This window comes from Leptopilina boulardi, unplaced genomic scaffold, assembly GCF_019393585.1.
Source record: "Leptopilina boulardi isolate dan_hultmark-lab unplaced genomic scaffold, ZJU_Lbou_2.1 LbouV2_278, whole genome shotgun sequence".
NCBI lineage: Eukaryota > Metazoa > Arthropoda > Insecta > Hymenoptera > Figitidae > Leptopilina > Leptopilina boulardi.
This window is the reverse complement of record NW_026137838.1, coordinates 5,060,991-5,083,979: the sequence shown is the minus strand read 5'-3', so window position 1 is coordinate 5,083,979 and position 22,989 is coordinate 5,060,991. Positions and strand designations below refer to the sequence as shown.

At 29.3% G+C, this 22,989-nt stretch overlaps 1 protein-coding gene and 2 long non-coding RNA genes across 11 annotated transcripts in view; 2 read left to right on the top strand and 1 right to left on the bottom strand.

Moving 5' to 3' along the window:
- The window catches only part of LOC127281722 (protein bric-a-brac 1-like), a 379,471-nt gene that overhangs the window by 250,802 nt on the left and 105,680 nt on the right, over positions 1-22,989 (top strand). The window lies entirely within an intron of this gene.
- LOC127281734 (uncharacterized) lies at positions 3,604-4,520 on the bottom strand. 2 transcript variants are annotated; one of them, XR_007843080.1, is made up of 3 exons: positions 4,459-4,520; positions 4,188-4,257; positions 3,604-3,685 (listed from the first exon to the last, which is right to left on the bottom strand). It is a non-coding gene; the product is annotated as an uncharacterized LOC127281734 (long non-coding RNA). The 2 variants fall into 2 exon arrangements; XR_007843079.1 differs by lacking the exon at positions 4,188-4,257 and adding an exon at positions 3,902-3,971.
- Positions 11,308-12,241, top strand: LOC127281735 (uncharacterized). Its single transcript, XR_007843081.1, has 2 exons — positions 11,308-11,401; positions 12,064-12,241. It is a non-coding gene; the product is annotated as an uncharacterized LOC127281735 (long non-coding RNA).

Below are 22,989 nucleotides of genomic sequence, written 5' to 3'. Positions count from 1 at the left end.
GTACAAAAATAATTCCAACATTCGTTTGCTGGTTCTTTTTTTTCTGTCCCCTGGTCTTTGCATCATACACATATATACAAGCCTAACCTACAATGACATGAACCACAGAGAGAGAGAGAGAGAGAATACACACGTTCTCTTAAAATTCAGATCGATTCTAACTGATTCTGTCGAATCAGAGGGTGACCACGGTTTTCGACGGCATGCGTTACAGGTAATTCCGACGTGTGACGGTTTTCGGTAGTAGAGACGAGTTAGCGGAACGAAACATGAAGGGGGGTGTGGAGGGGGAGGGGGGGGGGGTTCGCCTCAAACGAGCGACGCATCTAATCCAACACCCGTGGAACTGACCAGTGCTATTTAGCCTGCATTGTATCGGATAAAGGGAGTCCACTGGTCCAAACCATAGTAACACCATGCCCTCGGTCATCACCCTCAACCTCTCAAATTTACCACCCCTTGTCTGACCCCCCCCTCGTCTCTTTCTCTCTCTATCTCTCTGTCTGCCACTTGGTCTCTCTTGCTCTTTCGCGTCGTCCTCGTTCTCTTCCTGCTGCGAAATCTCACTCTCCTCTACCTTCACCCCCGTGGAATCAATTGCGGTCGCCATGGCTACCGTAATGGAGATCCAGGACCGAGGGTGCCTTTTCCACGGGACGTTGACCAAAGCGAAACCTGTACGTCAGGACCAAAATCAAAGACCTGCGAGAGGTGACAAAAGCCTTCTGCTCTATGTCCCTACCACCACCACCACTATACTATACATATAACCACCACGAAAAGCTTGACACCTCTTTGCTGATACTCATACCCCTTTTCCCTCAATCATGACTTCTCCCCCTTCCCTTCCCTTCATTCAGCACATTTCCAATTATGTCGTTTGCCCTTTTCTCGATTAGACACTTCACTTGACCAAATATATACATTTTCGACATTTTCTTCTCGCATTTGCCGTGGACATATTTCAAAAAGTCACATGTGGACGGAAATTTACGATACACGATCAATATTAAATTACAATCAATAAAATGGTCACAATATAGGATAATAAATATGTTTATTGACAATTATTTTTGCTACGAGAGATTAAGTGAAAATTTTCCATGTGGAATTTATAAATCTATAGGTATGTAAATAAAAAAAGAAGGTTGTAAATAAGAGGTTGCAAATAGATTGTACAAAAAGGGTGTAAGATTATGATTGAAAGAGTTTCAATTCTGAAAAGGTGGTAAACTAAATTTTTGCAAATTAGGTAAGGTTGTAAATACAAGTAATTTCGGGTAACAAAGATTGTAAGTAAAAAAGGTTTTAAGTAACAAAATTGTAAGTAACAAAGGTTGTAAGTTACAAGATTGTAAGTAACAAAGGTTGTAAGTAACAAAGGTTGTAAGTAACAAAGGTTGTAAGTAACAAAGGTTGTAAGTAACAAAGGTTGTAAGTAACAAAAGTTGTAAGTAACAAAGGTTGTAAGTAACAAAGGTTGTAAGTAACAAAGGTTGTAAGTAACAAAGGTTGTAAGTAACAAAGGTTGTAAGTAACAAAGGTTGTAAGTAACAAAGGTTGTAAGTAACAAAGGTTGTATGTAACAAAGGTTGTAAGTAACAAAGGTTGTAAGTAACAAAGGTTGTAAGTAACAAAGATTGTAAGTAACAAAGGTTGTAAGTAACAAAGGTTGTAAGTAACAAAGGTTGTAAGTAACAAAGGTTGTAAGTAACAAAGGTTGTAAGTAACAAAGGTTGTAAGTAACAAAGGTTGTAAGTAAAAAGATTGTAAGTAACAAAGGTTATAATCAACAAAGGTTGTAAAGGAAAAAAATAATAAGATCACAGGTTGTAAAAAATTTCAAAAACAGAGAAGGTTGCAAATACAAGTAATGTAAGCAACGAAGGTTGTAGGTATAATCGCTGGGTTAATGGAAAAAAGGACACGTCCACTAACCCAGCGAAAGGTAAATAATAAGGTCGCAATGATAAAAGGTTGTAAAAAATTAAGACACGCTTACAAAAAGGATGGTAGAAAAATTTGCAATTCATGAAAAGGTTGTAAATACAAATAATAAGTAACAAAAATATTAATTAAAAAAGGTTATAAGTAATATAATGTAAATAATGTCGAAACAATGAAAGGTTGTAAAAAATGAAGAAATAAATAGCATTGATGGCAGAAAAGTTTGCAAATCAGAAAACAATGTAAATACAAATAATTGTAGGTAACAAAATTTGTAACAAAGGTTGTAAAAAAAAATTCTAAATATAAAGGTGACAATAATGAAACGTTGCAAAAGAAAATTAAAAAAAAATAGCAATGTAGACAGAATAGTCTGCAAATCAAAAAAAAAAAAAAAAGGTTGTAAGTCACTTTAAATTAAGAAAACCCATTAAATAATCAATTACAACCAATAGAAGGTTATAAATAAAGAAGATTGCAAATAAAAGTAGACATGTAACTAAAAAAAGAAAAAAAAAAGTGCAAAAAACAGCAGAATATAACCAACGAAGAACAAGGTATCAATTTAAAGATATATTTACTCCTGATAATGATAAAGTATTGAGGAGGCAGGAAAGAGGTAAATTACTTATGAACCGTTGTTTGAGTAACAAAGAAAATAAGGATATTGAATTTACGTTCAATTTCAAGATTACTTTCTAATCGATTTTGTAGACGATCGTTAAAGTCCAGTGGTGTGCTGTGTGTTAGTCGTACAGTACCTGTACGTACCGACGTATGTACATGCAGGGGGGGAGGGCAGGAGAACAAACTTCGGCATGAATTACTTAGATTAATTTAGTTGGGTGGCGAGGGTGGTGGCTGCTGCTGCTGCCGCCACCACCACCACCATTGCCCGCCACCGACTCTGACGCTGCTCTCTCCGCCCTTTGGTGTTTCGCACTACACCAACGATATCGATTATAACTTGGTCGTGTGTTCTCTCTAATTTTCCGTCAGCACAAGGACGAAGAATCCCCCAAGACATGTGCAAAAGTTCCCCAGGGCCGCCTTAAAACACTGATATAAAATACCATCACTGATTTGCCAATGATTTTTCTTTCAAACTTTTCTTCATTTTCTTCCGCTTTTTTTAAATTGTAAGTAAAAAAGGTTGTAAGAAAACTTTTGACTTTCAACTTTTGTTTAGATCCTTCCGTTTTTAAATTGTAAGTAAATAAAGGTTGTAAGAAAACTTAACTTTCAACTTTTGTTTACTTCTTTTGCGTTTTCGAAGTTGTAAGTAAATAAAGATTATAAGAAACTTTCAACTTTCGTTTACTTTATTCCGTTTTTAAACTGTAAGTAAATAAAAGGTTGTAAAAAACTACTAACTTCCAACTTTTTTTTTACTTCCTTCCGTTTTTAAACTGTAAGTAAATAAAAGGTTGTAAGAAACTACTAATTTTCAACTTTACTTCCTCTTTACTTCCTTCCGTTTTTAAACTGTAAGTAAATAAAAGGTTGTAAGAAACTACTAACTTCCAACTTTTTTTTACTTCCTTCCGTTTTTAAACTGTAAGTAAATAAAAGGTTGTAAGAAACTACTAACTTCCAACTTTTTTTTACTTCCTTCCGTTTTTAAACTGTAAGTAAATAAAAGGTTATAAGAAACTACTAATTTTCAACTTTTCTTTACTTCCTTCCGTTTTTAAACTGTAAGTAAATAAAAGGTTGTAAGAAACTACTAATTTTCAACCTTTGTTTTGATCCTTCCGTTTTTAAACTGTAAGTAAATAAAAGGTTGTAAGAAACTACTAATTTTCAACTTTACTTCCTCTTTACTTCCTTCCGTTTTTAAACTGTAAGTAAATAAAAGGTTGTAAGAAACTACTAACTTCCAACTTTTTTTTACTTCCTTCCGTTTTTAAACTGTAAGTAAATAAAAGGTTATAAGAAACTACTAATTTTCAACTTTTCTTTACTTCCTTCCGTTTTTAAACTGTAAGTAAATAAAAGGTTGTAAGAAACTACTAATTTTCAACCTTTGTTTTGATCCTTCCGTTTTTAAACTGTAAGTAAATAAAAGGTTGTAAGAAACTACTAATTTTCAACTTTACTTCCTCTTTACTTCCTTCCGTTTTTAAACTGTAAGTAAATAAAAGGTTGTAAGAAACTACTAACTTCCAACTTTTTTTTACTTCCTTCCGTTTTTAAACTGTAAGTAAATAAAAGGTTGTAAGAAACTACTAATTTTCAACTTTTCTTTACTTCCTTCCGTTTTTAAACTGTAAGTAAATAAAAGGTTGTAAGAAACTACTAATTTTCAACCTTTGTTTTGATCCTTCCGTTTTTAAATTGTAAGTAAATAAAGGTTGTAAGAAAACTTAACTTTCAACTTTTGTTTAATTCTTTTGCGTTTTCGAAGTTGTAAGTAAATAAAGATTATAAAAAACTTTCAACTTTCGTTTACTTCCTTCTGTTTTTAAACTGTAAGTAAATAAAGATTGTAAGAAACTAATAATTTTCAACTTTTCTTTACTTCCTTCCGTTTTTAAACTGTAAGTAAATAAAAGGTTGTAAGAAACTACTAACTTCCAACTTTTTTGTTTACTTCCTTCCGTTTTTAAACTGTAAGTAAATAAAGATTGTAAGCGTAAAGTTGTAAAGATATAAGGTAAAGAAGGTTGTAAACAAAAATATTAAAAAAGTTGTAAGTTTGAGAAATGTAAATAAAAATGTTGACTAAGAAAATAATCACAAGTACAAATGATTTACAGTAAAGAAAGTTGTAAATAAAAATATCAGCAAAAGTTATAAGTTTTGAAAATGTAAGTAAAAAGGTTGTAAACTTAAAACGATTGTAAGTACAAATGATTTAAAATAAAGAAGGTTGTAAATAAAAAAATATATTTTAAAAAAAGGTATAAATTTAGAAAACGTAAATAAAAAGTTTGTAGACTAGTCGCAAAAGGTTGTAAAAAAATTATTCGAATACAAGTTATAAAATTAAACAAAAAAATTCTTGTAAGTTAAAAAAGATGCAAATAAAAAATCACAAGTTGAAAAAATTAGAATAGAAGTAGGTTGTAAGTAAAAAAAAAAAAATAGTTAGTAAACAATTTTTTCCCCCCTTAAACAAAATATTTTCTCCAATTTTTCTTATAATCTCATTAAGTTAATTATAAAACATCTTTGTTTTTTTTTAATCTCCAATTTACCAAAATCAGAGACTCGAGACATCGTTAATTTTCATAAAAGCCCCCTTAGCGTAATTAGTATCGTGCAATTAGACTAATTTGTTTATGGCAGTAAAGCGACGCAAAAAATAGTTGTCCAGCAAGTTTCAACTTGACCATCATGAATCAAGGAGTATTTATCGAGAGACAGAGAAGTTGTATTATATATAGCTCTCGGGATAAATTGTAAATTTTTTTTTTTTTGAGGTAAACAACAATTCTCGACGATAATATAGTCATCATTCGAGAAAGTCAAGAGCTTTTGTTTTTCTGTTTGAGGACAAAAGAACTTGTTCGCAAAAAAAAAAAAAAAAAAAAAAATACATTGCATATCTCGTATACCGGACGTTTCATTTTCTATATACGAGTGGTGCGTCTCTTACCCCTGTGTCGTAGAAATAATAAATGAGACGACTACATGGGCCGTGCAACCAACTAAACAATGTTTTTGAGCCTCTGAAATCTTGTTGAATCTTTTATCAAGCCCCCAATGTTTTAACCCTTTCGCCACCGGGTCGTGGCGGCTGTGCTCCTCTTCTCTTCTCCCGTAAACTCTTGTTCCCGTCACCCCGATTCTAAATTATGCATACCATGTCTAGAGAGCGTGTGCACGCGTGCGTTGGCTACTCAAGAATTATCAGCTCTCACCATTCGAATATATGTGTGGATTATTATTAATTATTTATTAGAGAAGGAGGAACACAAAAACATGCTTTAAAAGAAAAATAGGATCAGGCTGAGAGTGTAGAAAGAATGCAGGACCTATGTTTAAAAAGCTTTCTGTTTGAAAAATATAATATATGTAAATAATGAAAGAAGGAAGTAATATTTTCTATACTTTCAAACATTATGTTAAATCTAATATAACTTACAACCTTTTTTACTAAATTTATTTTTTTTTACTTACAATTTTTAACCCCAAACTCTTTACTTATAACTTTCATAATTACCATCTTTATAATTACAACCTCTATACTTACAACCTTTATAATTACAACCTCTATACTTACAACCTTTATAATTACAACCTCTATACTTACAGCCTTTATAATTACAACCTCTATACTTACAACCTTTATAATTACAACCTCTATACTTACAACCTTTATAATTACAACCTCCATACTTACAACCTCTATACTTACAACCTTTATAATTGCAACCTCTATACTTACAACCTTTATAATTACAACCTTTATAATTATAACCTCCATACTTACAACCTCTATACTTACAACCTTTATAATTGCAACCTCTATACTTACAACCTTTATAATTACAACCTTTATAATTACAACCTCTATACTTACAGCCTTTATAATTACAACCTCTATACTTACAACCTTTATAATTACAACCTCTATACTTACAACCTTTATAATTACAACCTCCATACTTACAACCTCTATACTTACAACCTTTATAATTGCAACCTCTATACTTACAACCTTTATAATTACAACCTCTATACTTACAACCTTTATAATTACAACCTCTATACTTACAACCTTTATAATTACAACCTTTATAATTACAACCTCTATACTTACCACCTCTATAATTACAACCTCTATACTTACCACCTCTATACTTACAACCTTTATAATTACAACCTCTATACTTACAACCTTTATAATTGCAACCTCTATACTTACAACCTTTATAATTACAACCTCTATAATTACAACCTCTATAATTACAACCTCTATAATTACAACCTCTATACTTACCACCTCTATAATTACAACCTCTATACTTACCACCTCTATACTTACAACATTTATAATTACAACCTCTATACTTTCAACCTTTATAATTACAACCTCTATACTTACAACCTTTTTGATTTTTTTTATTTACAACCTTTCGAGATTTTTTAAAGAATCTTAATACTTACATTTTTAATGTCAACCTTCTTTACTTACCACTTTTAATTAAAAAATATGACTTATACTTACAGTGATTTTTACTTACAATAAAAATTATTTGCAACTATTTATTCAAAAGCAGAAATAGTGATAAATATTAAAGAAAGTTGTAAGAATAGTAAGAATTGAAAAAAAAGTTCTCGGTGATAAAGTAAAATTATTTTACCTACTGTATATACTTATAAAGAATATAAGGTTGTAAAATAAGGTTGTAAATTCAATAAAATTAAATAAAGAAAAAGTTTCTTAGTAGAAAAAAACCTACTTCTCAATATTTAAATAATTTTTTTTAAAAAATCATTTCCTTCATTTTTAAATTATCGTATTCAACTCAAAATAAAATATAGTCAATTTTGACGAAGATATATTCAAATTAAAATTTCGTTCATGTATTCGGATATTGCATTGAACTTTCGTAATTGTCACGTCAGCCTTTATATTCATGCAAAAGTTTTCCAATTGTTAAAGCCGTAACGTGACCACCAAAAGGGATTCAATTTTTAAGACATAATTCTTTAACTACTTTCACTAGAGAAAAAAAAATGCAAAAACTTTATTACTCACTTGTTCATGTTGTCATTTTCCCGAAAAAAAAAGAAAAATTTTTGTTTTACCTTTTTTTTATCTCGATTCTGAAAAAAAGAAAATTTATTATTTCTATTACTATTCTTACTTTTTTTATTATTATTATTATTCTTACTATTTTTATTATTATTATTATTATTATTATTATTATTAATAAATAATTTATAATATAATAAATATTATATATTATACCTTGATTAAAATAATTAATATTACAATAAAAATCGATTAGAATAAAATTAATTAATTTTTTAATTTAAAAAAATTGGTTTTAAGTTTATTTGCGTGTGTTTTATTTTCAAAATATAGATAATATAGCAAGGAAGTTATAAAATGTAAAGCTTATAGAACAAAAAGGAAGAAGAACGTGTTAAACTGACTTTTGATTTGGCATCGCGTGATTTTCGCGTGGCATATCCCCGCCCCTTTTCCTGTCCGGACGGACGGACAGACGGATGGACGTATTAAATAGTTGAGGTAAATGTGAGAATGTTAGTAAAAGTATATATATATATATATATATATATAAAGAGAAAAACATATGAAGAGAGAAAAGGATATAGTTCACGACACCCTTTTCGCGTGTCTATTAATTCGAGCCGCGTTAATTATAATCAGCGTCCTCTCTCTCTTCTCTCTCTTTCTCTGCCCCCCCTCTCTCTCTCTCTCTCTCTTTCTCTCTGAGTTTTCTATCTCTTGATTTATGAAGACAAAATGGAGGAACTGATTTACAAAATGGTCGATTCGTATCGCGAACGAGACGCTCTATATGAGAGAGGAAGAGAGAGAGAGAGAGAGGGGGGGGGGGAGAGAACTCTCTTACTTAACCTATAAATAACTGAGTTTGACGGAATACACGCTGGACTCGACGGGCTTTGTGTTGAGGTGGAATTTACACGAACGCTACGAATTTACGACGTGATTGCGATCACCATCGTTTCAGAATGTTGAACACGTTTTTTTTTTTACTTCTATACTCATTTTTCCTTAATTGAAACACGTCGTTAGTGTGTACTATCCAAAAATTTTAACAATGAAGCTTTTAGAGATTATTTTCTGATTTCTCTTATCTTTTTTATTTTTTTTCATTGTAATGAACAGTTAAAATTTCCCCTCTATACTAATTATTTTTTTTTTAATTAATTATGTAATGAAAAAATTGATAAATATAACTGACAAATTTTTTTTTCTTTGTTTCAGGTGAGTGTTGAAAGTCCATTATTATCATTTGTAGGCTAAGGCGGCGCAAAATGTAAGTAAGATGAATTTTTTTTTTATTCTTTTACAGACAATTGATATACATAAATAAAAATTATTTGGTCCAAGTAATTATTTATTTGATAATAGTAAATCGATTATTTGAATCAAAAAAATTTTTTTTCAACACAGAAAATTAAAAGGCAGCTGCAACGCTTATTATTTTAATCCAATTTTGCTTATTTTAATCCATTTTGGTATTAAAATAAGCAAAATTGGATTCGTTGCAGCTTATTTTAATACCTTATAATTTTCTGTGAATTAGTTTCTTTCTAATAAAAAATTATTATTCTTTTAATTATAACTTTTCAAATCTTTTTCTTTAATGAACAAAAACTTTTAATTTTCATTTTTTTGGTTCAAATCAGATATTTTTGTACGCGAATCTTTAATTGGCTCGCAAAGAAATGTTATCTCAGCACTAAGACATTTCATCGGAATATCTTTGAGAATTATTAATTCAAGAATGGAAGCTATCGATTGAAATTCTCATAAGAATTTGCAATTTGTAAGCTAGTCCGCATGATGGTTGCGAAGGGGGAGGGGGGGGGGAGAGTGATTCGTGCGTCCGTGCCGCACCCACAGATCAGAGAGTGTTTTATGAAGGAAAGAAAAATGGCGTCAGAGGAAGTAGATATTACCTAACGGGCCTAACTACCCTACCCATGGTTATTGGTAGTAGATACATATATATATAACCACCCCCTTTTTTTACCCCTCTTTTTAAAGGTGCGGCAAATATCGAACCAAGTTCTAAAATTATTGTAAAATTGGTATAGAAATGTGTTCGAATATCGGCGCCTTTTCTCTTCCCCCTTTTAAACACACCCTTTATTACCCTCCAATCTATTCTGGAATAACTTTTGATTGATAGTTATATTTCTCTTTCTCTCTGAACATGAAAATTTTCTTTTTTTTTCCTCTTTTGATCTTTTGACATTTTTCTTACGAATGTAAATTTTCTTTTTAAGAATCCTTCTTTTGTATATTCATTCCCATAGGTATATAATAATTTATTGAAAATTATAAAGATTTTTATATATGAAAAAAATGTGGTGGTGGTGGTGGGCAAAAAAAAAAAAGAGGGTTGACTTTAAAGTCCACTAATTTACACTTTGAGTTTCTGTTCTAAGAAAAGCTCTCTATCAATGGAATAGTATTGGAATCATTATGCTAACTTTGCCCTCGTATGTTGAATTTACATAAGTGGCAAGAGTTCTTATCTCAATTTATGCCTAGAATAACAATTCAGAAGTTCTATTGCATTTTATGCATAACATAAAGTCCTCGAAAAGACAAGTTTTTTTTTTCTTTTTGCTATGCGAATAGTCGTAAACCAACAGCTGGTAATATTAGGTTAATTATTGTGTTTTTTTTCATTAGAACTCGTGATCTACAATCTTTACAATTTATCGTAATTTTTTTTTCTTAAAAAACTTATAATTTTATAGATTTTACAAATTTATGGGTTAATAATATTTTGTACCTTCAATTCTTGCTATTTACAACCTTACTGTTTACAACCTTTTTGTTTAAACCTTTTTACTTACAACCTTTTTGTTTACAACCTTTTTGTTTACAACCTTTTTACTTACAAACTTTATTGCAATTATTACTATTTTTAATTAAAACCTTTTTAGAATTTTTTTTAATTTACAACCTTTTTACTTACAACCTTTTCTTTATTACTTACTTTATTTTTACTTACAACTTTAAAACTTATAACTTTGAAAATTACTATGTACTCTTTTACTTACAACTACGAAACGAACAACCCTTTTTACCTACTACTTTGAAACTTAATTACAACCATAAAACTTACTACCTTCTTACTTGCTATTACCTTTCACGTTTACTTTTTACTTACATCCTTAAAATTTACTACCTTTTTACTTACAACTTCGAAATTAATAACCCTTTTTATTTACAACCTTAAAACTTACTATTTTTTACTTACAACCCTTACTAATTTTTTTACTTACAACCTTAAAGCTCATAAATTTCAAATTTACTATACTTTTTTAAAACTTCGAAATGAACAATCCTTTTTACCTACTATAAAAATTATTAGTATTCATTACAACCTTAAAACTTATTACCTTTTTTACTTACTACTTTACAGCTTACAAACTTAACGCACACAAATTCAAAACTACTACCTTTTTTTACTTAAAACATTAAAACTTACTACCTTTTTACTTACAACTTCAAAACTAATAAGCTTTCTTTTACTTACAACTTCAAAACTAATAAGCTTTCTTTTACGTACAACCTCAAAAATCCCAATTTAATTTACTACCTTTTTACTTACAATCGAAATTAAAGGTAAAAAAAATTGTAGGTGGTAAAATTGAAAGTAAAATAAGGTTTCTAATTAAAATAAGGTAAAAATAGATTAAAAAACAGTAAATGAAATAAATATAATTAAATGTAGAATAAGGTTGTAAATAAAAATAAATAAAAAAGGTTATAAAAAAAACAGTAAATCATTTATCAAAAAAGATTGTTGAGAAAAATTAACTTAATTACAACCATAAAACTTACTACCTTCTTACTTGCTATTACTTTTCACGTTTACTTTTTACTTACATCCTTAAAATTTACCACCTTTTTACTTACAACTTCGAAACTAATAACCCTTTTTATTTACAACCTTAAAACTTACTACTTTTTACTTACAACCCTTACTAATTTTTTACTTACAACCTTAAAGATCATAAATTTCAAATTTACTACTTTTTTAAAACTTCGAAATGAACAATCCTTTTTACCTACTATAAAAATTATTAGTATTCATTACAACCTTAAAACTTATTACCTTTTTTACTTACTACTTTACAGCTTACAAACTTAACGTACACAAATTCAAAACTACTACCTTTTTTTACTTAAAACATTAAAACTTACTACCTTTTTACTTACAACTTCAAAACTAATAAGCTTTCTTTTACGTACAACCTCAAAAATCCCAATTTAATTTAAAACCTTTTTACTTACAATCGAATGTAAAGGTAAAAAAAATTGTAGGTGGTAAAATTGAAATTAAAATAAGGTTTCTAAATAATAAGTAAATGAAATAAATATAATTAAATATAGAATAAGGTTGTAAATAAAAATAAATAAAAAAGGTTATAAAAAAAAAAAGTAAATCATTTATCAAAAAAAGATTGCTGAGAAAAATTAAAAATAAAATTTGAATCTCAAGGAAAATGAGAACCCCGTGACTGTTTTTCCTTGTCATTAACTCTCCGCGTGGGCACTGACCTCTGTAATTGAACGACGTCATTAAACTTGCAAAAGGAATGGGGAAAAGAAAGTTGATGAATTTTTTTTAATTTTTTTTTTTCTGATCTGAGATGACTAGAGAGAAGAATATTAGATGCCATATTTATAAATTTGGCTCGGCGGGGGCTTACTTTCTTGGCTATACGAGAAAGCCTTTAACTTTAACACTGATATATTTTCCGCGAGGCTGCACGAATGCAGAAGGAGGATGAGGTGTTATAAATTATAAGGCATTAAAGAAGAAGGGTAGGGGGGGGGAGCAAGCCTGACTACGTTGGCTGTATGCTTGGCGGATGTGTGTGCAAGGGATGATTATGCCTAATGGTGAGATATTACCCAACTGGTATTACTTGGACACGAGCGAGGTCGTGTTCTAATCTTTCGACAGGGTTTCCTACTTTTCGACCTGTTACGACCGACCGAAACAAAAAAAAAAAAAAAAAAAAACAAGAAAAAACAGAAAATAAAATTCCACAAGGCTATAATATCCTTTTTTTTGTATAAGTTAACCGCGCGAACCTTTCTTTTCCATCGTCCAAACAAGTTTCTCTGTTTCCGTCAAATTAGACTCAAATATTTAAAGGGCCATTCATTCAAATTTGCCACTCGATGTTTTTTTTTTTTCACTCTTTCACGTCTTTTATATATCGTACTTAATTTTTTACAAAAAATTCAAAAAAAAATTCATATATAAAATCAAAAAAAAATTTATATATAAAATCAAAAAAAAAATTATTTAACTACAATGTAAATTGAATTATTATTGTAATAAAATATGAGAAATTCGATCTTTTTTCATATTTGTATATATATATATATATGTATTTTTTTCGGCTAATAAGTGAAGTGTAACATGTAAATTTGAAGAGAGGATTAAAGCCGGTACTCTGGTGTTTTTGTGACATTTACGTAGTGCAGAAATCGACTAAATCAACAACAGGTGGTTTCACAATTTCACTAGGAAATTCAATTTTCCATCAGCTATTGGGTTTTTAAAAGGGATTAAAAAAGAAAAAAAAAATAATTCCTCAACCACAATTTCGACATTCCATGAGGGATAATTTTTTATAAAATTTAAGGAAAAAAAAAGGATATCGTTTTTTTTTTAATATGTTTAAAAATTAATTTATTCCAAGAGGATTTCTTTTTTTTGGAAAATGTCAATTTTATTGTAAAACGCAATGAAATTATATACAACCACCTGTTGTTGATACAATCACCTAAAAACAAAAAAATTACATTTTTCCAAAAATTCAATTGAAATATTTATTCTTTACAAGTAAAAAATTCGGTTTTTTTAAATCAAAATTGTTTTAATATTCTTGAAAATATTTTCGAAATTTCTTTTTGTAATAAAAAATTATTCATTTTTTTTTCAACCCAGAATTTATGAATAGGAAAAAATTCAAAAAAAAGGTTATATTACAGTAGCTTGAGCAAACGATTAGCATAATACTTGTCGTCCGCTTTGGGATCAATATCATCATATCCATGCGATATCAAGTTATTTTTTCGCTTCTCGTCTATTCTCTATATTTAGTTGATTCAACACTCACCGAGGACACTAATGCGCCCTATGTTGACCCGTGTTCCACATACGAAACCCCCCTTTTCATCTCTTCTCTCCCAACACAACTGACTCATCAGTATTTTAAAATAGAGCAATTTTTAATTATTCCGGCTTCCGGAGTTGTTTTGGTCGAGGGTTTTTTTCTTCATTCTCTCTCTCTCTCTTTTTTTTTGTTGTTGAAATCGTTCATCTCTGAGAGAGGGGGGGGAGGTAAAAAGAGCGCGTGGAAGTACATATGCGGTACATTGTAACTGGGGTACTTGTAGAGTTAGGTAGGTACGACATATTAAAAATCTGCATGTAGCAGCGCATCGTGCGAAATCCTTTCTGCAAACACGGAATTATATGTAAGCCGTAAGACATAGACAAAGGACTCAAAAAAAAGGAGGGGGTGGGTGGGTATGCGGCCGTTGTACGAAGCAACCACGAGTTACGAGCTACCACACACCATGTCACCCTATCTCATGTTAAGCCTCCGAAACGTACATAGGCCTTAAGCCGCATCGACGCTTTCAGTTTTCTGCCCTTCTCCTCCCTTTCCCCTTCGTTCCCAGTTTGCCTTTTACTTCTCATCTCTTCAAACCTCTCTCCCCCCCCGTGCCCCCCTTACCCTACCTCAACAATGAGAACCACTTGAAGCTTCTCTTTTTTTTCCTCTCTTCTTTGCCTTCCTTGTCCCTCTATTTTTCTTCCACTCCTCAATCCATTTTCTCTTATAGTTTTTCTATTTTTTATTTTTTGAATTGCGATACCGAAAATTATTTGCGATTTTTACAAATGTTTTTCTAGCTTTTGTTTTTATTTAGTAGGTTTTTTTTAACTTTGAATCTTTAAATTTTACTACCTTTTTTAACTGATTACCTTCTTTACTTACAACCTTAAAACTTAATATTTTAATATTTACAACTTCGAAACTACAAGGTTTTCTACTTAGAACTTTAAAACTTACTGGTGTTATTACTTACAACCTTGAAACTTACTACCTTGAAACTTACTACTTTAAAACTTACTGGTGTTATTACTTACAACCTTGAAACTTACTACCTTGAAACTTACTACCTTGAAACTTACTACCTTGAAACTTACTACCTTGAAACTTACTACCTTGAAACTTACTACCTTGAAACTTACTACCTTGAAACTTACTACCTTGAAACTTACTACCTTGAAACTTACTACCTTGAAACTTACTACCTTGAAACTTACTACCTTGAAACTTACAACCTTGAAACTTACAACCTTGAAACTTATTACTTTCTTAGTTACAACCTTAAAGCTTATAACTTTCAAATTTACTACTTTTTTTACTTGCAACTTTGAAATGAACGACCCTTTTTTACCCACTATAACTAATTTTTACTTACAACCTTAAAACTTATAAATTTCAAATTCACTACTTTTTTACAACTTCGAAACGAACAACCTTTTTTATTTACACCGTTAAAACTTACTACCTTCTTACTTGCTGTTGTCTTTCATGTTTACTTTATACTTACAGCCTTAAAACTTACTACATTTTTACTTACAACTTCGAAACTATCAACCCTTTTTACTTACAACCTTAAAGCTTATAACTTTCAAATTTACTACTTTTTTTTACTTGCAACTTCGAAATGAACGATCCTTTTTTACCCACTATAACTAATTTTTACTTACAACCTTAAAACTTATAAATTTCAAATTTACTACTTTTTTACAACTTCGAAACGAACAACTTTTTTTATTTACACCGTTAAAACTTACTACCTTCTTACTTGCTATTGCCTTTCATATTTACTTTATACTTACAGCCTTCAAACTTACTACATTTTTACTTACAACTACGAAACTAACAACCTTTTTAGTTACAGTTTTAACACTTACTACCTTTTTATTTACAACTACGAAACTAACAACCTTTTTTATTTAAAAAAACTTACTACCTTCTTACTTGCTATTGCCTTTCATGTTTACTTTGTACTTACAGCCTTAAAACTTACTACATTTTTACTTACAACTTCGAAACTAACAACCCTTTTTACTTACAACTTTTAAAGCTTATAACTTTCAAATTTACTATTTTTTTACAACTTGGAAACGAACAACCCTTTTTTACCTACTACTTTAAAAATTATTAGTATTTATTACAACCTTGTAACTTATTACCTTTTTTACTTACAACGTTAAAACTTACTACCTTTTTTTTTACTTAAAATATTAAAACTTACTACATTTTAACGTACAATTTGAAAACTAATATTCTTTTCCTTTACTTAAAACCTTAGAGTTTATAACTTTAAATCTTACTAAATTCTTACTTACAACTTCGAAACGGACGACATTTTTTACTTACAACTTTTTAACATACCGGTGTTATTAATTACAACCTTAAATCCTACTAGCTTCTTACTTACTCTTACATTTTACGTTTACGTTTTACTTACATCTAAAAAATTTACTACCTTCTTTACTTACAACTTCGAAACTAACAACCTTTTTTTATTAACAACCTAAAAACTTACTGGTATTATTACTTACAACCTTAACTTAAAAATCTTAATACCGTTTTTACTTACAATTTTATTGAGAAATTTTGAAAAAAAATTTTTTGTGACTTTTTGAACCTACAATTTTTTTATTTACATTCTTTTTATTTACAACTTTCCTATCGTCAGCGGTAAATACTTTTTAATATAATAAAGTTGTAAATATAAATTTAACAGTAATATTAACTTTTCCCCAATGAAAATTATTTACTTTTTTTTCAACCCTATTTTTCCTTTGTAAACCCGTTCAAATTTTTTTTTGCTACTTATTTTTCCCAGTTAACAGGATGTTCCTCATGTAAATTTCGCATCCCTCAGATCGATTTATCGTTTCATGAAACTCACCCCATTCTCTGTAGGGTAAAGCTCCGGATCCTTGTCGTCTAATGCATTTCGCAAACATCAGTAGCGGATCGCTATGTCGCGAGAACAGCTCTTTATTTAAACTAGGGATCCGATTTTTTTTTTTTTTTTTTTTTTTTTTGAGCCCAGCTCACTCGTATGAAATCGTTTTGTTGAATAGGGAGCGGTCTAAGTTGGATGCTTTCGATAAAAAATTTGTCTGCTTTGCTCAAAAAGAAGTCAAAGAGACAGAGTCGTATAAATTTCTAAGACTTATATAGATTTTGTCTTTCATTTATAAACATAAATTCTTTTTTTGTGTCAAAAGTAAATCAAAACTAATATCAAATAAATATTTATATTTTTATACCAAATAAATGCTTATTTATATGAAATAAATGTTTATTTATACCTAATAAATATTATTTAAACAGTTATTATTTGTGCCAATTAAATAGGTATTTAATTCAAATAAAAAATTATTTAGTAAATATTTATTTTTATTAATAGTCGATTATTTGAATGAAATAATTTTTTTTTCACTAAAAAATCACAGCAGAAATATTTCACGTATAAAATTTCCCCCCAAAAAAAAGAGGGGGGCAATTTTTCATGATTAATTGTCGTGAGTCATTTTCAAGGATTCGTTTTCATGTTGGCACGCGTGTGAGAAATTATGATTTTGAAATTGGAGAACGAGAGAGAGATATATAATAATGAAGACGGTAGATTTCTGTGTGTATATATGGCTTCAAAAGAGCTGGAAATCCGGATTGAGATTGAGAATTGGAATAAACCTCCCCTCGTTAACTTCCAGTGTCGGCAATCTAGTCGACTTTGAATAGGATTCCATCCTTTATCTATGCAAACGAGTCGACACGAATCATATATATATATACATATAAGGACACATGGTATATAAACGAAACATCGACTTACATTTCGTGTCTGTTGATCATAATTCATATCACCGGTAGACTTATTTGAATTTTTCTTTTTTTTCTTTTTTTTTTTTTTTTTGAAAATAAGGAGCATTTTTTTTCTTTTTCCCTAATCGAAAAGGAAACACGACGTCGTATATAAATAAGAATTTATAGACGATGAAAAATGCGGACACGATGAGGAAGTAGAAGAAATAGAGGTGAACCACTGGTAGGGATGAAAAGGAGGGGGGGGAGAAAAGTTTCGAGTCACGTGGATGTTACGTTCCTACCCCTTCTGGACCAAACTCGTTCTATACTTTTTCATTTTTTTTTCTGTATTTTTTCTCTTCTTTTCCTAACAATTCTTCAAACTTCTTTTTTCTTCTTTTCCTCTTCTTCTCTTTTTACCTTTCCTCAGATTTTTTGTTTTATTTTCTTTTTCTTGCCTCCTTTTTCTTCTCTACCTTTCCTCAGATTGTTTCTTGCCTTTTTTTTTTTACTTTTCTGTTTTATTTTTTTACTCTTATATTTTTTTACTTCCATAATTTTTTACTTTCATAATTTTTTACTTTCATAATTTTTTACTCTTATATTTTTTACTTTAATAATTTTTTACTCTTATATTTTTTTACTTTCATAATTTTTTATTCTTATATCTTCATTTTTTTCTCTACAATTTAAAAAATTTATTTTCCTTTTATTATTTAAATTTTCTTCTCTTCTCTATTTTCTTTTCTAAATTTTCTTTTATTTTAAAAAATTTCTTCTCTTCTTTTTTATTTTCTTTTATTTTCTTTTCTAAATATTTTTTTTTTATTTTTAAAATTTTCTTCTCTTCTCTTCTCTTTTCTTCTCAGTTTCAATAGCTGACAATATATTTATATCACGCTTTGTTTTTCCCTTGTTTCTATGTATTTTAATTTTTTTTTTTTTTTGCATTTTTTCTCCACTTGTCTTTCATTTTTTCCCTCCTTATTTCATACTTATCCCACTGTTTCTATCGCGTAATGTATATATATATATATATATATTAAAAAAAAGGGACGTAAATTTACGGGCAGAGTAAAAGTTTCGTGCGAAAAGCGAAAACTCTTGCTAATGGCTGTTTTTCTTGGCTGGAATACTTTAAAAAGGCGAAATAAAAATGAAAAAGTTCCTCCGCGAGAGAGAGAGAGAACCCTCTCTCATTTCTCGAAGGCGCTCAACCCTTACCTTGCCACCTCTTTCTCTCTCTCTCTCTCTCTCTCTCTCTCTCTCTCTCTCTCTCTCTCTCTCTCTCTCTCTCTCTCTCTCTCTCTCTCTCTCTCTCTCTCTCTCTCTCTCACCTAAGAAATCACCGAGTTCCCACCACCCTCAACGACTCTAACACTAGAAGATACAAAAAAAGGGGAAGTTTCAGTTATTAAGCAACGATGCCCTTTCCCATCCTCGTTTCATGATATAACTTGAAGACTTCTTTAGAAAATTGGACTTCTTAAACTCATTAAAAATGCGTTTTTAATATTCATTTTAATGCTTTTTCTTCCCTCTCTCTCTCACTCGAGCAAATTAATTGTCTTTGGTATTAAACATAGTATTTAGATTATTTTCTTCATCGCGAATTAATTTTTTTTTTTGTAATTAATTTTTTTTTTTATTTAAATATTTCTAGTCGTAAAAATGAAAAAAATCAGTCATATTTATTTATATAATAAATTGACGGAACTAATATATATATATATACTAGAGGGGCTACGCCCCCCTGTTTTAATCATTTTTTTTTTAATTTTCCATTGATCTTATTTTTCCAAATGAACCACCTATTTCAAAGAATTATTATTACAAAATTCATTGAAATCTGAATAAATATTATTAAAATTAAAATTATTAAATTTTAATTAATAAATTAATTAAATTAATAAATTAATTAAATTAATAATAAATAATTAATTACATACATTAAAATCGACATTAAGAAATTATTTTTAAAAATAATTTCTATGAAATTGCCTAAAAACCAATAAATTATTAAAAAGTCTTGAAACGAACATAACCTTTAAATTTAAGTCATTTTTGGCGGGAACTCCACCTCCACTTGCGGCTATATTGAAAGTCTTGAAATTTACATAACCTCAAAATTTAGGTCATTTTTGGCGGAGGAGGGGAAATGAGAGGAGGGAGGTGGGACTTGCGGCTATATTCAGAGCCTTGAAACGAACATAACCTCAAAATTTAGGTCACTTCTGGCGGAGGAGGGGAGGGGACTTGCGGCTATATTCAGAGTCTTGAAACGAACATAACCTTAAAATTTAGGCCATTTTGGCGGAGGAGGGGAAATTAGAGGAGGGAGGGGGGACTTGTGGCTATATTCAGAGCCTTGAAACGAACATAACCTCAAAATTTAGGAGGGGGGACCCCCCTCCCCCCGCTCCTAGGTCAAGAATTCTTGAAACAGCGGAGGCGGCGATATCTTTTTGTAATATAGGAAGATATATATATATATATGTTGAGTATTTCAAAACATTGAACAAATAATATTCTGTCTTTAAAACTTATATATATTTTAATTAAAAAACATTTTATGATATATCTGAAATAATTTCATCGCGTCTAAATTATACTAAGAAAATATATAAACTGCACATTACATCAAGTAATAAACTTGGATTATACAACGATTATGAAAGACATTTTCATACCTTATAATATAACCTTTACACCTATAAAATGTGGTGCGATTTTTTTTTTCTTTTTTTTTTTATTTAATGTGGAATATATTTATCCAATGGCTTATGAAGGTTTGTTATTATTAAAACGAAAGCAATTTTCTCGCATATAATCGAATCATATCCGGCGTTTTATTATTACATATCTTTAATCACATGCCTCATGATAATTTTTCTTCTTATATTAAAAATGTCAAAATAAAATTTTTTACATCAGAAATCAAAATAGAATTTAATCAGCGTTTTTATATTTTCCCCCCGAGGAAATTAAAAAAATATTAAAAAATTTGATATTTTTAAATAAATAATAGATAAATAAATATTAATTGTGAAAATTTTGAATTTCAATTGATAATTGACAGTAAGAGAAATTTGTTAAATATATATATATGTATATATAAAATTCAATTCTATAATTTAATGAAAGTTTGATTGCATAAAAGATTTTTCTTTTGTCGAGAATATAATAGGGATGTCATTTACAACCAATGGTCTGACTCGAACTGTCCGTTCCTACTGCGCGACGCGAATAGCCCCTCTGATTACGAGATTGTGAAGCCAAATCAACATAATTGAGAAGAAAACTTAATACACTAAAACAGCGGAAAATCATTTTTATAAAATCAACTTTCTATTTTATCATTGAATCAAAAGCAAACATTATCACGAATTTTTTTTTTATACAAGAAGTAATATTGTATTATTAATTATAATTATATCAAAATAATAATTTACACCTAATTTAAAAATTTCGAAAATATTTTATTCCTCTTTGGACAATTGTTGGTCAAATAATAATAATAATAATATTAATAATAATAATAATAATAATAATAATAATAATAATTTTAAATATTTTAATATTAATATTTTAATTAAATTTAGTTTAGTTAATTTTTTAATATTAAATAATTTTTTTTCCAAGGGTTTTTTTGAATTAATAAGGTATATTTAGACAAAAAGTTTCCTTTCAAATTAGGACAAATAGGGCAACAATTTCCTGATACATAATAAGAGGTCTCAACTTCAGGTTACTTGACGTAGGGCGCGCTTCAAGCAATATAATAATAACGAAGAATATGTCTAGATGTGTATATTTAGTTTGAATTCGATATGAGGGTTAGAGTGGAGCGTCCGCGCGAAAAAGGGAGATCGAATAGGTCATTAATCAAACCACACCCTCCCGTGAACAGTCAGAATGTAACGGGTGATCCACATAAAACTAGACTTGAAGATTCTAACTTTGCTGATTAAAAAACAAAAATCTATTCTCATTTTTATTTGCGTTCTACAGTCAATTATTTCCAAAAAAAAATTACTTTCCAATTTATTAACGATTATTATTTTTTTATTATTTTTTATTATTTATTATTATTTATTATTTTTTTATTATTTATTATTTTTTATTATTCTTTTATTATTATTTATTATTTTTTTATTACTATTTATTTTTTTTTAAATATTTATAATAATTTTTTTTTAATCTAAATAAAAATTATTTGGTTCAAGTAAATATTTGATAAAAGTAATCGAATATTTGAATTAAATAAATTTTTTTCAGTTACAGAATTCACTATTTCTTTTCAAATATTTTTTTTCCAAATTATTATTTTATTATTCCAAATTACAAAAAAAAATAAATCTCGGAATTTGCAATTCGTTCAAGTTTTGTCTTGACTGTACTTTCTATTCGCGCACGTGAATATATTAGGGTGGTTTGGTTCCCCTTTGAAATTCAAACATATAGAAGAGAGAGAGAGAGAGAGAGAGAGAGAGAGAGGGGGGGGGGAGTACAACACGTGAAACGCACACACGAACAGAAATTAACGATATTACTCGTAACATGCAGGTATATAGAAATATGTGTATGTGGCAGGAAGGACAGAGACATAAATGTATATAGGGAACGATGGGGTTGGGCCAAAAGAGGACAGGGGGACATAGTGGGGGGAGGGGGGTAGATGAAATATTATAATACGTCACTTGGCAACTGCGGAGCAACATTGAGCGGCGAATATCTACTGAGTTTCAAAACCCACTAATTCGAAAGCACTCTCTCAACCACGCTTTGGCACCGAAATCATACCACAATATTTCCCAGCCGATTTCTCTTCTACGTGACTTAAACCACTATTTTCTTTTTTCCTCAATTCCTTTTCAAGAAAAAAACAAAAAAAAATTCCCATAGAAGGAAAAAAATCATCATTTTGTACGGAAAAAAATATTTACCTAAAACAGCGAAAGGTTTCACTGGAATAGCGAAAGATTTAACTTAAACAAGTAAAACTTTCGCTACTACAGTGAAACGTTTCACTGTTCCAGGTAAATCACTTTTTTTTGTGGACAACCCAAAAAAATACCAATATTAACAAAATATTATTATAAAAATAATGAAATAAAATAATAAAAATTCTCCTACTATTATAAACATTAGAATAATGAAATCGAATTAATTATAGAAAATGGATACAATTAATTAACGTAAATGTTAGGCACTATTCGTGATTAGTATAAGATATTAATTAACGAACTTTGTAGAAAATTAATTAGCTAATCAGAATATTGTATATAGCAATTGAATCACTCGAGGGTTATATGTATTCATATATATTAACCAATGACTATTTTACTTCTCTAATCAAGCTTTGATTAATTTGATTTTTAATTCTGATTTCAAAACCAGCAAAAAACTATTCAAATTATC